The 14,096-nt window shown below is 39.7% G+C and overlaps 22 non-coding genes and 9 pseudogenes across 22 annotated transcripts; all 31 read left to right on the top strand.

The window, feature by feature from the left end:
• The first annotated feature begins 20 nt into the window (after positions 1–20).
• On the top strand, positions 21–139 carry LOC146044579 (5S ribosomal RNA). The gene has a single exon (XR_014465016.1). It is a non-coding gene; the product is annotated as a 5S ribosomal RNA (ribosomal RNA).
• Positions 140–458: 319 nt separating this feature from the next.
• Positions 459–577, top strand: LOC146043266 (5S ribosomal RNA). The gene has a single exon (XR_014464260.1). It is a non-coding gene; the product is annotated as a 5S ribosomal RNA (ribosomal RNA).
• A 344-nt stretch (positions 578–921) lies between these two features.
• On the top strand, positions 922–1,040 carry LOC146044193 (5S ribosomal RNA; annotated as a pseudogene).
• Positions 1,041–1,385: 345 nt separating this feature from the next.
• LOC146043224 (5S ribosomal RNA) lies at positions 1,386–1,504 on the top strand. Its single transcript, XR_014464218.1, has one exon. It is a non-coding gene; the product is annotated as a 5S ribosomal RNA (ribosomal RNA).
• A 345-nt stretch (positions 1,505–1,849) lies between these two features.
• LOC146043495 (5S ribosomal RNA) lies at positions 1,850–1,968 on the top strand. Its single transcript, XR_014464487.1, has one exon. It is a non-coding gene; the product is annotated as a 5S ribosomal RNA (ribosomal RNA).
• A 318-nt stretch (positions 1,969–2,286) lies between these two features.
• On the top strand, positions 2,287–2,405 carry LOC146043445 (5S ribosomal RNA). The gene has a single exon (XR_014464438.1). It is a non-coding gene; the product is annotated as a 5S ribosomal RNA (ribosomal RNA).
• Positions 2,406–2,750: 345 nt separating this feature from the next.
• On the top strand, positions 2,751–2,869 carry LOC146044066 (5S ribosomal RNA; annotated as a pseudogene).
• A 345-nt stretch (positions 2,870–3,214) lies between these two features.
• LOC146043223 (5S ribosomal RNA) lies at positions 3,215–3,333 on the top strand. Its single transcript, XR_014464217.1, has one exon. It is a non-coding gene; the product is annotated as a 5S ribosomal RNA (ribosomal RNA).
• Positions 3,334–3,678: 345 nt separating this feature from the next.
• Positions 3,679–3,797, top strand: LOC146043494 (5S ribosomal RNA). The gene has a single exon (XR_014464486.1). It is a non-coding gene; the product is annotated as a 5S ribosomal RNA (ribosomal RNA).
• Positions 3,798–4,142: 345 nt separating this feature from the next.
• Positions 4,143–4,261, top strand: LOC146044687 (5S ribosomal RNA). Its single transcript, XR_014465124.1, has one exon. It is a non-coding gene; the product is annotated as a 5S ribosomal RNA (ribosomal RNA).
• Positions 4,262–4,606: 345 nt separating this feature from the next.
• LOC146043852 (5S ribosomal RNA) lies at positions 4,607–4,725 on the top strand (annotated as a pseudogene).
• A 345-nt stretch (positions 4,726–5,070) lies between these two features.
• Positions 5,071–5,189, top strand: LOC146043222 (5S ribosomal RNA). The gene has a single exon (XR_014464216.1). It is a non-coding gene; the product is annotated as a 5S ribosomal RNA (ribosomal RNA).
• Positions 5,190–5,534: 345 nt separating this feature from the next.
• LOC146044779 (5S ribosomal RNA) lies at positions 5,535–5,653 on the top strand. The gene has a single exon (XR_014465215.1). It is a non-coding gene; the product is annotated as a 5S ribosomal RNA (ribosomal RNA).
• Positions 5,654–5,998: 345 nt separating this feature from the next.
• LOC146043906 (5S ribosomal RNA) lies at positions 5,999–6,117 on the top strand (annotated as a pseudogene).
• A 344-nt stretch (positions 6,118–6,461) lies between these two features.
• LOC146044797 (5S ribosomal RNA) lies at positions 6,462–6,580 on the top strand. The gene has a single exon (XR_014465234.1). It is a non-coding gene; the product is annotated as a 5S ribosomal RNA (ribosomal RNA).
• Positions 6,581–6,925: 345 nt separating this feature from the next.
• LOC146043510 (5S ribosomal RNA) lies at positions 6,926–7,044 on the top strand. The gene has a single exon (XR_014464503.1). It is a non-coding gene; the product is annotated as a 5S ribosomal RNA (ribosomal RNA).
• Positions 7,045–7,389: 345 nt separating this feature from the next.
• LOC146043599 (5S ribosomal RNA) lies at positions 7,390–7,508 on the top strand. Its single transcript, XR_014464591.1, has one exon. It is a non-coding gene; the product is annotated as a 5S ribosomal RNA (ribosomal RNA).
• A 345-nt stretch (positions 7,509–7,853) lies between these two features.
• Positions 7,854–7,972, top strand: LOC146043498 (5S ribosomal RNA). The gene has a single exon (XR_014464491.1). It is a non-coding gene; the product is annotated as a 5S ribosomal RNA (ribosomal RNA).
• Positions 7,973–8,317: 345 nt separating this feature from the next.
• LOC146044022 (5S ribosomal RNA) lies at positions 8,318–8,436 on the top strand (annotated as a pseudogene).
• Positions 8,437–8,781: 345 nt separating this feature from the next.
• Positions 8,782–8,900, top strand: LOC146043851 (5S ribosomal RNA; annotated as a pseudogene).
• Positions 8,901–9,245: 345 nt separating this feature from the next.
• On the top strand, positions 9,246–9,364 carry LOC146043796 (5S ribosomal RNA; annotated as a pseudogene).
• A 345-nt stretch (positions 9,365–9,709) lies between these two features.
• Positions 9,710–9,828, top strand: LOC146043486 (5S ribosomal RNA). Its single transcript, XR_014464479.1, has one exon. It is a non-coding gene; the product is annotated as a 5S ribosomal RNA (ribosomal RNA).
• A 345-nt stretch (positions 9,829–10,173) lies between these two features.
• On the top strand, positions 10,174–10,292 carry LOC146043598 (5S ribosomal RNA). Its single transcript, XR_014464590.1, has one exon. It is a non-coding gene; the product is annotated as a 5S ribosomal RNA (ribosomal RNA).
• Positions 10,293–10,637: 345 nt separating this feature from the next.
• On the top strand, positions 10,638–10,756 carry LOC146044111 (5S ribosomal RNA; annotated as a pseudogene).
• Positions 10,757–11,101: 345 nt separating this feature from the next.
• LOC146044769 (5S ribosomal RNA) lies at positions 11,102–11,220 on the top strand. Its single transcript, XR_014465205.1, has one exon. It is a non-coding gene; the product is annotated as a 5S ribosomal RNA (ribosomal RNA).
• A 344-nt stretch (positions 11,221–11,564) lies between these two features.
• LOC146043156 (5S ribosomal RNA) lies at positions 11,565–11,683 on the top strand. Its single transcript, XR_014464150.1, has one exon. It is a non-coding gene; the product is annotated as a 5S ribosomal RNA (ribosomal RNA).
• A 345-nt stretch (positions 11,684–12,028) lies between these two features.
• LOC146044722 (5S ribosomal RNA) lies at positions 12,029–12,147 on the top strand. The gene has a single exon (XR_014465159.1). It is a non-coding gene; the product is annotated as a 5S ribosomal RNA (ribosomal RNA).
• A 345-nt stretch (positions 12,148–12,492) lies between these two features.
• On the top strand, positions 12,493–12,611 carry LOC146043596 (5S ribosomal RNA). Its single transcript, XR_014464588.1, has one exon. It is a non-coding gene; the product is annotated as a 5S ribosomal RNA (ribosomal RNA).
• Positions 12,612–12,954: 343 nt separating this feature from the next.
• On the top strand, positions 12,955–13,073 carry LOC146044890 (5S ribosomal RNA). The gene has a single exon (XR_014465326.1). It is a non-coding gene; the product is annotated as a 5S ribosomal RNA (ribosomal RNA).
• A 345-nt stretch (positions 13,074–13,418) lies between these two features.
• On the top strand, positions 13,419–13,537 carry LOC146043273 (5S ribosomal RNA). The gene has a single exon (XR_014464266.1). It is a non-coding gene; the product is annotated as a 5S ribosomal RNA (ribosomal RNA).
• A 345-nt stretch (positions 13,538–13,882) lies between these two features.
• On the top strand, positions 13,883–14,001 carry LOC146044135 (5S ribosomal RNA; annotated as a pseudogene).
• Positions 14,002–14,096: the final 95 nt, after the last annotated feature.

The raw sequence follows: 14,096 nt of genomic DNA, 5'->3' as shown, positions 1-14,096 counted from the left end.
CAAAAAAGTGCCTGTATCTCACCTACAGCCATACCACATTGGATAGTCCCAATCTCGTCTGATCTTGGAAGCTAAGCAGTGTTGGGCCTGGTTAGTACTTGGGTGGGAGACCACATGGGAACACCAGGTGCTGTAGGTTTTTTTCACATTACTGGCAAATTGTTATTATTCTCTAGCTATTTAAATTGGAAACTTTTTCTTTTTATTGCCAGCACAGACATTTGGAAGAGGTCAAACAGCCACACTGTTAAGGCCCAATTCCAACTGCTTTTGGCAGCTAAACAGTGTTGAGCCTCTTTAGTAGTTTAATTTAAGACCCCCTGCTAATAACATGTCCTGTAGGTCTTTTTACATTACCAACTCATGATTTTTTTCAGTAAGCCAATACAGTTAGGAAACTTTTTTATTAGCTTACCTGGTGATAGAAGTAGAAGAGGGCAAAAAAGCGCCTATATCGAACCTACAGCCATACCACATTGGATAGGCCCAATCTCGTCTGATCTTGGAAGCTAAGCAGTATTGGGCCTGGTTAGTACTTGGGTGGGAGACCACATGGGAACACCAGGTGCTGTAGGTTTTTTCACATTACTGGCAAATTGTTTTTATTCTCTAGCTATTTAAATTGGAAACTTTTTCTTTTTATTGCCAGCACTGACATTTGGAAGAGGTCAAACAGACACAATAGCATCACCTAAAGACTTACTACACTGTTAAGGCCCAATTCCAACTGCTTTTGGCAGCTAAACAGTGTTGAGCCTCTTTAGTAGTTTAATTTAAGACCCCCTGCTAATAACATGTCCTGTAGGTCTTTTTACATTACCAACTCATGATTTTTTTCAGTAAGCCAATACAGTTAGGAAACTTTTTTATTAGCTTACCTGGTGATAGAAGTAGAGGATGGCAAAAAAGTGCCTGTATCTCACCTACAGCCATATCACATTGGATAGGCCTAATCTCGTCTGATCTTGGAAGGTAAGCAGTGTTGGGCCTGGTTAATACTTGGGTGGAAGACCACATGGGAACACCAGGTGCTGTAGGTTTTTTCACATTACTGGCAAATTGTTTTTATTCTCTAGCTATTTAAATTGGAAACTTTTTCTTTTTATTGCCAGCACTGACATTTGGAAGAGGTCAAACAGACACAATAGCCATCACCTAAAGACTTACCACACTGTTTAGGTCCAATTCCAACTGCTTTTGGCAGCTAAACAGTGTTGAGCCTCTTTAGTAGTTTAATTTAAGACCCCCTGCTAATATCATGTCCTGTAGGTCTTTTTACATTACCAACACATGATTTTTTTCAGTAAGACAATACAGTTGGGAAACTTTTTAATTAGCTTACCTGGTTATAGAAGTAGAAGAGGGCAAAAAAGTGCTTGTATCTCACCTACAGCCATACCACATTGGATAGGCCCAATCTCGCCTGATCTTGGAAGCTAAGCAGTGTTGGGCCTGGTTAGTACTTGGGTGGGAGACCACATGGGAACACCAGGTGCTGTAGGTTTTTTCACATTACTGGCAAATTGTTATTATTCTCTAGCTATTTAAATTGGAAACTTTTTCTTTTTATTGCCAGCACAGACATTTGGAAGAGTTCAAACAGACACAATAGCCATCACCTAAAGACTTACCACACTGTTAAGGCCCAATTCCAACTGCTTTTGGCAGCTAAACAGTGTTGAGCCTCTTTAGTAGTTTAATTTAAGACCCCCTGCTAATAACATGTCCTGTAGGTCTTTTTACATTACCAACTCATGATTTTTTTCAGTAAGCCAATACAGTTAGGAAACTTTTTTATTAGCTTACCTGGTGATAGAAGTAGAAGAGGGCAAAAAAGTGCCTGTATTTCACCTACAGCCATACCACATTGGATAGGCCCAATCTCGCCTGATCTTGGAAGCTAAGCAGTGTTGGGCCTGGTTAGTACTTGGGTGGGATACCACATGGGAACACCAGGTGCTGTAGGTTTTTTCAAATTACTGGCAAATTGTTATTATTCTCTAGCTATTTAAATTGGAAACTTTTTCTTTTTATTGCCAGCACAGACATTTGGAAGAGGTCAAACAGCCACACTGTTAAGGCCCAATTCCAACTGCTTTTGGCAGCTAAACAGTGTTGAGCCTCTTTAGTAGTTTAATTTAAGACCCCCTGCTAATAACATGTCCTGTAGGTCTTTTTACATTACCAACTCATGATTTTTTTCAGTAAGCCAATACAGTTAGGAAACTTTTTTATTAGCTTACCTGGTGATAGAAGTAGAAGAGGGCAAAAAAGCGCCTATATCGAGCCTACAGCCATACCACATTGGATAGGCCCAATCTCGTCTGATCTTGGAAGCTAAGCAGTATTGGGCCTGGTTAGTACTTGGGTGGGAGACCACATGGGAACACCAGGTGCTGTAGGTTTTTTCACATTACTGGCAAATTGTTTTTATTCTCTAGCTATTTAAATTGGAAACTTTTTCTTTTTATTGCCAGCACTGACATTTGGAAGAGGTCAAACAGACACAATAGCCATCACCTAAAGACTTACTACACTGTTAAGGCCCAATTCCAACTGCTTTTGGCAGCTAAACAGTGTTGAGCCTCTTTAGTAGTTTAATTTAAGACCCCCTGCTAATAACATGTCCTGTAGGTCTTTTTACATTACCAACTCATGATTTTTTTCAGTAAGCCAATACAGTTAGGAAACTTTTTTATTAGCTTACCTGGTGATAGAAGTAGAGGATGGCAAAAAAGTGCCTGTATCTCACCTACAGCCATATCACATTGGATAGGCCCAATCTCGTCTGATCTTGGAAGGTAAGCAGTGTTGGGCCTGGTTAATACTTGGGTGGAAGACCACATGGGAACACCAGGTGCTGTAGGTTTTTTCACATTACTGGCAAATTGTTTTTATTCTCTAGCTATTTAAATTGGAAACTTTTTCTTTTTATTGCCAGCACTGACATTTGGAAGAGGTCAAACAGACACAATAGCCATCACCTAAAGACTTACCACACTGTTTAGGTCCAATTCCAACTGCTTTTGGCAGCTAAACAGTGTTGAGCCTCTTTAGTAGTTTAATTTAAGACCCCCTGCTAATATCATGTCCTGTAGGTCTTTTTACATTACCAACACATGATTTTTTTCAGTAAGACAATACAGTTGGGAAACTTTTTAATTAGCTTACCTGGTTATAGAAGTAGAAGAGGGAAAAAAAGTGCTTGTATCTCACCTACAGCCATACCACATTGGATAGGCCCAATCTCGCCTGATCTTGGAAGCTAAGCAGTGTTGGGCCTGGTTAGTACTTGGGTGGGAGACCACATGGGAACACCAGGTGCTGTAGGTTTTTTCACATTACTGGCAAATTGTTATTATTCTCTAGCTATTTAAATTGGAAACTTTTTCTTTTTATTGCCAGCACAGACATTTGGAAGAGTTCAAACAGACACAATAGCCATCACCTAAAGACTTACCACACTGTTAAGGCCCAATTCCAACTGCTTTTGGCAGCTAAACAGTGTTGAGCCTCTTTAGTAGTTTAATTTAAGACCCCCTGCTAATAACATGTCCTGTAGGTCTTTTTACATTACCAACTCATGATTTTTTTCAGTAAGCCAATACAGTTAGGAAACTTTTTTATTAGCTTACCTGGTGATAGAAGTAGAAGAGGGCAAAAAAGTGCCTGTATTTCACCTACAGCCATACCACATTGGATAGGCCCAATCTCGCCTGATCTTGGAAGCTAAGCAGTGTTGGGCCTGGTTAGTACTTGGGTGGGATACCACATGGGAACACCAGGTGCTGTAGGTTTTTTCACATTACTGGCAAATTGTTATTATTCTCTAGCTATTTAAATTGGAAACTTTTTCTTTTTATTGCCAGCACTGACATTTGGAAGAGGTCAAACAGACACAATAGCCATCACCTAAAGACTTACCACACTGTTTAGGCCCAATTCCAACTGCTTTTGGCAGCTAAACAGTGTTGAGCCTCTTTAGTAGTTTAATTTAAGACCCGCAGCTAATATCATGTCCTGTAGGTCTTTTTACATTACCAACACATGATTTTTTTCAGTAAGCCAATACAGTTAGGAAACTTTTGTATTAGCTTACCTGGTGATAGAAGTAGAAGAGGGCAAAAAAGTGTATGTATCTCACCTATAGCCATACCACATTGGATAGGCCCAATCTCGTCTGATCTTGGAAGCTAAGCAGTGTTGGGCCTGGTTAGTACTTGGGTGGGAGACCACATGGGAACACCAGGTGCTGTAGGTTTTTTCACATTACTGGCAAATTGTTTTTATTCTCTAGCTATTTAAATTGGAAACTTTTTCTTTTTATTGTCAGTACAGACATTTGGAAGAGGTCAAACAGACACAATAGCCATCACCTAAAGACTTACTACACTGTTAAGGCCCAATTCCAACTGCTTTTGGCAGCTAAACAGTGTTGAGCCTCTTTAGTAGTTTAATTTAAGACCCCCTGCTAATAACATGTCCTGTAGGTCTTTTTACATTACCAACTCATGATTTTTTTCAGTAAGCCAATACAGTTAGGAAACTTTTTTATTAGCTTACCTGGTGATAGAAGTAGAGGATGGCAAAAAAGTGCCTGTATCTCACCTACAGCCATACCACATTGGATAGGCCCAATCTCGTCTGATCTTGGAAGGTAAGCAGTGTTGGGCCTGGTTAATACTTGGGTGGAAGACCACATGGGAACACCAGGTGCTGTAGGTTTTTTCACATTACTGGCAAATTGTTTTTATTCTCTAGCTATTTAAATTGGAAACTTTTTCTTTTTATTGCCAGCACTGACATTTGGAAGAGGTCAAACAGACACAATAGCCATCACCTAAAGACTTACCACACTGTTTAGGTCCAATTCCAACTGCTTTTGGCAGCTAAACAGTGTTGAGCCTCTTTAGTAGTTTAATTTAAGACCCCCTGCTAATATCATGTCCTGTAGGTCTTTTTACATTACCAACTCATGATTTTTTTCAGTAAGCCAATACAGTTAGGAAACTTTTTTATTAGCTTACCTGGTGATAGAAGTAGAAGAGGGCAAAAAAGTGCCTGTATTTCACCTACAGCCATACCACATTGGATAGGCCCAATCTCGCCTGATCTTGGAAGCTAAGCAGTGTTGGGCCTGGTTAGTACTTGGGTGGGAGACCACATGGGAACACCAGGTGCTGTAGGTTTTTTCACATTACTGGCAAATTGTTTTTATTCTCTAGCTATTTAAATTGGAAACTTTTTCTTTTTATTGCCAGCACTGACATTTGGAAGAGGTCAAACAGACACAATAGCCATCACCTAAAGACTTACCACACTGTTTAGGCCCAATTCCAACTGCTTTTGGCAGCTAAACAGTGTTGAGCCTCTTTAGTAGTTTAATTTAAGACCCCCTGCTAATATCATGTCCTGTAGGTCTTTTTACATTACCAACACATGATTTTTTTCAGTAAGCCAATACAGTTAGGAAACTTTTGTATTAGCTTACCTGGTGATAGAAGTAGAAGAGGGCAAAAAAGTGTATGTATCTCACCTACAGCCATACCATATTGGATAGGCCCAATCTCGTCTGATCTTGGAAGCTAAGCAGTGTTGGGCCTGGTTAGTACTTGGGTGGGAGACCACATGGGAACACCAGGTGCTGTAGGTTTTTTCACATTACTGGCAAATTGTTTTTATTCTCTAGCTATTTAAATTGGAAACTTTTTCTTTTTATTGCCAGTACAGACATTTGGAAGAGGTCAAACAGACACAATAGCCATCACCTAAAGACTTACCACACTGTTTAGGCCCAATTCCAACTGCTTTTGGCAGCTAAACAGTGTTGAGCCTCTTTAGTAGTTTAATTTAAGACCCCCTGCTAATAACATGTCCTGTAGGTCTTTTTACATTACCAACACATGATTTTTTTCAGTAAGCCAATACAGTTGGGAAACTTTTTTATTAGCTTACCTGGTGATAGAAGTAGAAGAGGGCAAAAAAGTGCCTGTATCTCACCTACAGCAATACCACATTGGATAGTCCCAATCTCGTCTGATCTTGGAAGCTAAGCAGTGTTGGGCCTTGTTAGTACTTGGGTGGGAAACCACATGGGAACACCAGGTGCTGTAGGTTTTTTCACATTACTGGCAAATTGTTTTTATTCTCTAGCTATTTAAATTGGAAACTTTTTCTTTTTATTGCCAGCACTGACATTTGGAAGAGGTCAAACAGACACAATAGCCATCACCTAAAGACTTACCACACTGTTTAGGCCCAATTCCAACTGCTTTTGGCAGCTAAACAGTGCTGAGCCTCTTTAGTAGTTTAATTTAAGACCCCCTGCTAATATCATGTCCTGAACGTCTTTTACATTACCAACACATGATTTTTTTCAATAAGCCAATACAGTTAGGAAACTTTTTTATTAGCTTACCTGGTGATAGAAGTAGAAGAGGGCAAAAAAGTGCCTGTATCTCACCTACAGCCATACCACATTGGATAGGCCCAATCTCGTCTGATCTTGGAAGCTAAGCAGTGTTGGGCCTGGGTAGTATTTGGGTGGGAGACCACATGGGAACACCAGGTGCTGTAGGTTTTTTCACATTACTGGCAAATTGTTTTTATTCTCTAGCTATTTAAATTGGAAACTTTTTCTTTTTATTGCCATTACAGACATTTGGAAGAAGTCAAACAGACACAAAAGCCATCACCTAAAGACTTACCACACTGTTTAGGCCCAATTCCAACTGCTTTTGGCAGCTAAACAGTGTTGAGCCTCTTTAGTAGTTTAATTTAAGACCCCCTGCTAATATCATGTCATGTAGGTCTTTTTACATTACCAACACATGATTTTTTTCAGTAAGACAATACAGTTGGGAAACTTTTTTATTAGCTTACATGGTGATAGAAGTAGAAGAGAGCAAAAAAGTGCCTGTATCTCACCTACAGCCATACCACATTGGATAGGCCCAATCTCGTCTGATCTTGGAAGCTAAGCAGTGTTGGGCCTGGTTAGTACTTGGGTGGGAGACCACATGGGAACACCAGGTGCTGTAGGTTTTTTCACATTACTGGCAAATTGTTATTATTCTCTAGCTATTTAAATTGGAAACTTTTTCTTTTTATTGCCAGCACAGACATTTGGAAGAGTTCAAACAGACACAATAGCCATCACCTAAAGACTTACCACACTGTTAAGGCCCAATTCCAACTGCTTTTGGCAGCTAAACAGTGTTGAGCCTCTTTAGTAGTTTAATTTAAGACCCCCTGCTAATAACATGTCCTGTAGGTCTTTTTACATTACCAACTCATGATTTTTTTCAGTAAGCCAATACAGTTAGGAAACTTTTTTATTAGCTTACCTGGTGATAGAAGTAGAAGAGGGCAAAAAAGTGCCTGTATTTCACCTACAGCCAAACCACATTGGATAGGCCCAATCTCGCCTGATCTTGGAAGCTAAGCAGTGTTGGGCCTGGTTAGTACTTGGGTGGGAGACCACATGGGAACACCAGGTGCTGTAGGTTTTTTCACATTACTGGCAAATTGTTTTTATTCTCTAGCTATTTAAATTGGAAACTTTTTCTTTTTATTGCCAGCATTGACATTTGGAAGAGGTCAAACAGACACAATAGCCATCACCTAAAGACTTACCACACTGTTTAGGCCCAATTCCAACTGCTTTTGGCAGCTAAACAGTGTTGAGCCTCTTTAGTAGTTTAATTTAAGACCCCCTGCTAATATCATGTCCTGTAGGTCTTTTTACATTACCAACACATGATTTTTTTCAGTAAGCCAATACAGTTAGGAAACTTTTGTATTAGCTTACCTGGTGATAGAAGTAGAAGAGGGCAAAAAAGTGTATGTATCTCACCTACAGCCATACCACATTGGATAGGCCCAATCTCGTCTGATCTTGGAAGCTAAGCAGTGTTGGGCCTGGTTAGTACTTGGGTGGGAGACCACATGGGAACACCAGGTGCTGTAGGTTTTTTCACATTACTGGCAAATTGTTTTTATTCTCTAGCTATTTAAATTGGAAACTTTTTCTTTTTATTGCCAGCACTGACATTTGGAAGAGGTCAAACAGACACAATAGCCATCACCTAAAGACTTACCACACTGTTTAGGCCCAATTCCAACTGCTTTTGGCAGCTAAACAGTGCTGAGCCACTTTAGTAGTTTAATTTAAGACCCCAAGCTAATATAATGTCCTGTAGGTCTTTTTACATTACCAACACATGATTTTTTTCAGTAAGCCAATACAGTTAGGAAACTTTTTTATTAGCTTACCTGGTGATAGAAGTAGAAGAGGACAAAAAAGTGCCTGTATCTCACTTACAGCCATACCAAATTGGATAGGCCCAATCTCGTCTGATCTTGGAAGCTAAGCAGTGTTGGGCCTTGTTAGTACTTGGGTGGGAGACCACATGGGAACACCAGGTGCTGTAGGTTTTTTCACATTACTGGCAAATTGTTATTATTCTCTAGCTATTTAAATTGGAAACTTTTTCTTTTTATTGCCAGCACAGACATTTGGAAGAGTTCAAACAGACACAATAGCCATCACCTAAAGACTTACCACACTGTTAAGGCCCAATTCCAACTGCTTTTGGCAGCTAAACAGTGTTGAGCCTCTTTAGTAGTTTAATTTAAGACCCCCTGCTAATTACATGTCCTGTAGGTCTTTTTACATTACCAACTCATGATTTTTTTCAGTAAGCCAATACAGTTAGGAAACTTTTTTATTAGCTTACCTGGTGATAGAAGTAGAGGATGGCAAAAAAGTGCCTGTATCTCACCTACAGCCATACCACATTGGATAGGCCCAATCTCGTCTGATCTTGGAAGGTAAGCAGTGTTGGGCCTGGTTAATACTTGGGTGGAAGACCACATGGGAACACCAGGTGCTGTAGGTTTTTTCACATTACTGGCAAATTGTTTTTATTCTCTAGCTATTTAAATTGGAAACTTTTTCTTTTTATTGCCAGCACTGACATTTGGAAGAGGTCAAACAGACACAATAGCCATCACCTAAAGACTTACCACACTGTTAAGGTCCAATTCCAACTGCTTTTGGCAGCTAAACAGTGTTGAGCCTCTTTAGTAGTTTAATTTAAGACCCCCTGCTAATATCATGTCCTGTAGGTCTTTTTACATTACCAACACATGATTTTTTTCAGTAAGACAATACAGTTGGGAAACTTTTTAATTAGCTTACCTGGTTATAGAAGTAGAAGAGGGCAAAAAAGTGCTTGTATCTCACCTACAGCCATACCACATTGGATAGGCCCAATCTCGCCTGATCTTGGAAGCTAAGCAGTGTTGGGCCTGGTTAGTACTTGAGTGGGAGACTACATGGGAACACCAGGTGCTGTAGGTTTTTTCACATTACTGGCAAATTGTTATTATTCTCTAGCTATTTAAATTGGAAACTTTTTCTTTTTATTGCCAGCACAGACATTTGGAAGAGTTCAAACAGACACAAAAGCCATCACCTAAAGACTTACCACACTGTTTAGGCCCAATTCCAACTGCTTTTGGCAGCTAAACAGTGTTGAGCCTCTTTAGTAGTTTAATTTAAGACCCCCTGCTAATATCATGTCATGTAGGTCTTTTTACATTACCAACAAATGATTTTTTTCAGTAAGACAATACAGTTGGGAAACTTTTTTATTAGCTTACATGGTGATAGAAGTAGAAGAGAGCAAAAAAGTGCCTGTATCTCACCTACAGCCATACCACATTGGATAGGCCCAATCTCGTCTGATCTTGGAAGCTAAGCAGTGTTGGGCCTGGTTAGTACTTGGGTGGGAGACCACATGGGAACACCAGGTGCTGTAGGTTTTTTCACATTACTGGCAAATTGTTATTATTCTCTAGCTATTTAAATTGGAAACTTTTTCTTTTTATTACCAGCACAGACATTTGGAAGAGTTCAAACAGACACAATAGCCATCACCTAAAGACTTACCACACTGTTAAGGCCCAATTCCAACTGCTTTTGGCAGCTAAACAGTGTTGAGCCTCTTTAGTAGTTTAATTTAAGACCCCCTGCTAATAACATGTCCTGTAGGTCTTTTTACATTACCAACTCATGATTTTTTTCAGTAAGCCAATACAGTTAGGAAACTTTTTTATTAGCTTACCTGGTGATAGAAGTAGAAGAGGGCAAAAAAGTGCCTGTATTTCACCTACAGCCAAACCACATTGGATAGGCCCAATCTCGCCTGATCTTGGAAGCTAAGCAGTGTTGGGCCTGGTTAGTACTTGGGTGGGAGACCACATGGGAACACCAGGTGCTGTAGGTTTTTTCACATTACTGGCAAATTGTTTTTATTCTCTAGCTATTTAAATTGGAAACTTTTTCTTTTTATTGCCAGCATTGACATTTGGAAGAGGTCAAACAGACACAATAGCCATCACCTAAAGACTTACCACACTGTTTAGGTCCAATTCCAACTGCTTTTGGCAGCTAAACAGTGTTGAGCCTCTTTAGTAGTTTAATTTAAGACCCCCTGCTAATATCATGTCCTGTAGGTCTTTTTACATTACCAACACATGATTTTTTTCAGTAAGACAATACAGTTGGGAAACTTTTTAATTAGCTTACCTGGTTATAGAAGTAGAAGAGGGCAAAAAAGTGCTTGTATCTCACCTACAGCCATACCACATTGGATAGGCCCAACCTCGTCTGATCTTGGTAGCTAAGCAGTGTTGGGCCTGGTTAGAACTTGGGTGGGAGACCACATGGGAACACCAGGTGCTGTAGGTTTTTTCACATTACTGGCAAATTGTTTTTATTCTCTAGCTATTTAAATTGGAAATTTTTTCTTTTTATTGCCAGCACTGACATTTGGAAGAGGTCAAATAGACACAATAGCCATCACCTAAAGGCTTACCATACTGTTTAGGCCCAATTCCAACTGCTTTTGGCAGCTAAACAGTGTTGAGCCTCTTTAGTAGTTTAATTTAAGACCCCCTGCTAATAACATGTCCTGTAGGTCTTTTTACATTACCAACACATGATTTTTTTCAGTAAGCCAATACAGTTAGGAAACTTTTTTATTAGCTTACCTGGTGATAGAAGTAGAAGAGGGCAAAAAAGTGCCTGTATCTCACCTACAGCCATACCACATTGGATAGTCCCAATCTCGTCTGATCTTGGAAGCTAAGCAGTGTTGGGCCTGGTTAGTACTTGGGTGGGAAACCACATGGGAACACCAGGTGCTGTAGGTTTTTTCACATTACTGGCAAATTGTTTTTATTCTCTAGCTATTTAAATTGGAAACTTTTTCTTTTTATTGCCAGCACTGACATTTGGAAGAGGTCAAACAGACACAATAGCCATCACCTAAAGACTTACCACACTGTTTAGGCCCAATTCCAACTGCTTTTGGCAGCTAAACAGTGCTGAGCCTCTTTAGTAGTTTAATTTAAGACCCCCTGCTAATATCATGTCCTGAACGTCTTTTACATTACCAACACATGATTTTTTTCAGTAAGCCAATACAGTTAGGAAACTTTTTTATTAGCTTACCTGGTGATAGAAGTAGAAGAGGGCAAAAAAGTGCCTGTATCTCACCTACAGCCATACCACATTGGATAGGCCCAATCTCGTCTGATCTTGGAAGCTAAGCAGTGTTGGGCCTGGTTAGTATTTGGGTGGGAGACCACATGGGAACACCAGGTGCTGTAGGTTTTTTCACATTACTGGCAAATTGTTTTTATTCTCTAGCTATTTAAATTGGAAACTTTTTCTTTTTATTGCCATTACAGACATTTGGAAGAGGTCAAACAGACACAAAAGCCATCACCTAAAGACTTACCACACTGTTTAGGCCCAATTCCAACTGCTTTTGGCAGCTAAACAGTGCTGAGCCACTTTAGTAGTTTAATTTAAGACCCCCAGCTAATATAATGTCCGGTAGGTCTTTTTACATTACCAACACATGATTTTTTTCAGTAAGCCAATACAGTTAGGAAACTTTTTTATTAGCTTACCTGGTGATAGAAGTAGAAGAGGACAAAAAAGTGCCTGTATCTCACTTACAGCCATACCACATTGGATAGGCCCAATCTCGTCTGATCTTGGAAGCTAAGCAGTGTTGGGCCTGGTTAGTACTTGGGTGGGAGACCACATGGGAACACCAGGTGCTGTAGGTTTTTTCACATTACTGGCAAATTGTTATTATTCTCTAGCTATTTAAATTGGAAACTTTTTCTTTTTATTGCCAGCACAGACATTTGGAAGAGTTCAAACAGACACAATAGCCATCACCTAAAGACTTACCACACTGTTAAGGCCCAATTCCAACTGCTTTTGGCAGCTAAACAGTGTTGAGCCTCTTTAGTAGTTTAATTTAAGACCCCCTGCTAATAACATGTCCTGTAGGTCTTTTTACATTACCAACTCATGATTTTTTTCAGTAAGCCAATACAGTTAGGAAACTTTTTTATTAGCTTACCTGGTGATAGAAGTAGAAGAGGGCAAAAAAGTGCCTGTATTTCACCTACAGCCAAACCACATTGGATAGGCCCAATCTCGCCTGATCTTGGAAGCTAAGCAGTGTTGGGCCTGGTTAGTACTTGGGTGGGAGACCACATGGGAACACCAGGTGCTGTAGGTTTTTTCACATTACTGGCAAATTGTTTTTATTCTCTAGCTATTTAAATTGGAAACTTTTTCTTTTTATTGCCAGCATTGACATTTGGAAGAGGTCAAACACACAATAGCCATCACCTAAAGACTTACCACACTGTTTAGGCCCAATTCCAACTGCTTTTGGCAGCTAAACAGTGTTGAGCCTCTTTAGTAGTTTAATTTAAGACCCCCTGCTAATATCATGTCCTGTAGGTCTTTTTACATTACCAACACATGATTTTTTTCAGTAAGCCAATACAGTTAGGAAACTTTTGTATTAGCTTACCTGGTGATAGAAGTAGAAGAGGGCAAAAAAGTGTATGTATCTCACCTACAGCCATACCACATTGGATAGGCCCAATCTCGTCTGATCTTGGAAGCTAAGCAGTGTTGGGCCTGGTTAGTACTTGGGTGGAAGACCACATGGGAACACCAGGTGCTGTAGGTTTTTTCACATTACTGGCAAATTGTTTTTATTCTCTAGCTATTTAAATTGGAAACTTTTTCTTTTTATTGCCAGCACTGACATTTGGAAGAGGTCAAACAGACACAATAGCCATCACCTAAAGACTTACCACACTGTTTAGGCCCAATTCCAACTGCTTTTGGCAGCTAAACAGTGCTGAGCCACTTTAGTAGTTTAATTTAAGACCCCCAGCTAATATAATGTCCTGTAGGTCTTTTTACATTACCAACACATGATTTTTTTCAGTAAGCCAATACAGTTAGGAAACTTTTTTATTAGCTTACCTGGTGATAGAAGTAGAAGAGGACAAAAAAGTGCCTGTATCTCACTTACAGCCATACCACATTGGATAGGCCCAATCTCGTCTGATCTTGGAAGCAAAGCAGTGTTGGGCCTGGTTAGTACTTGGGTGGGAGACCACATGGGAACACCAGGTGCTGTAGGTTTTTTCACATTACTGGCAAATTGTTTTTATTCTCTAGCTATTTAAATTGGAAACGTTTTCTTTTTATTGCCAGCACAGACATTTGGAAGAGGTCAAACAGAAACAATAGCCATCACCTAAAGACTTACCACACTGTTTAGGCCCAATTCCAACTGCTTTTGGCAGCTAAACAGTGTTGAGCCTCTTTAGTATTTTAATTTAAGACCCCCTGCTAATATCATGTCCTGTAGGTCTTTTTACATTACCAACACATGATTTTTATCAGTAATACAATACAGTTGGGAAACTTTTTTATTAGCTTACCTGGTTATAGAAGTAGAAGAGGGCAAAAAAGTGCTTGCATCTCACCTACAGCCATACCACATTGGATAGGCCCAATCTCGTCTGATCTTGGAAGCTAAGCAGTGTTGGGACTGGTTAGAACTTGGGTGGGAGACCACATGGGAACACCAGGTGCTGTAGGTTTTTTCACATTACTGGCAAATTGTTTTTATTCTCTAGCTATTTAAATTGGAAATTTTTTCTTTTTATTGCCAGCACTGACATTTGGAAGAGGTCAA

This window comes from Crinia signifera, chromosome 19 (assembly GCF_055691185.1).
Source record: "Crinia signifera chromosome 19, ASM5569118v1, whole genome shotgun sequence".
Taxonomy (NCBI): domain Eukaryota; kingdom Metazoa; phylum Chordata; class Amphibia; order Anura; family Myobatrachidae; genus Crinia; species Crinia signifera.
Note: the sequence above shows the minus strand (reverse complement) of the source record. Positions and strands in the feature narration are given on the sequence as shown.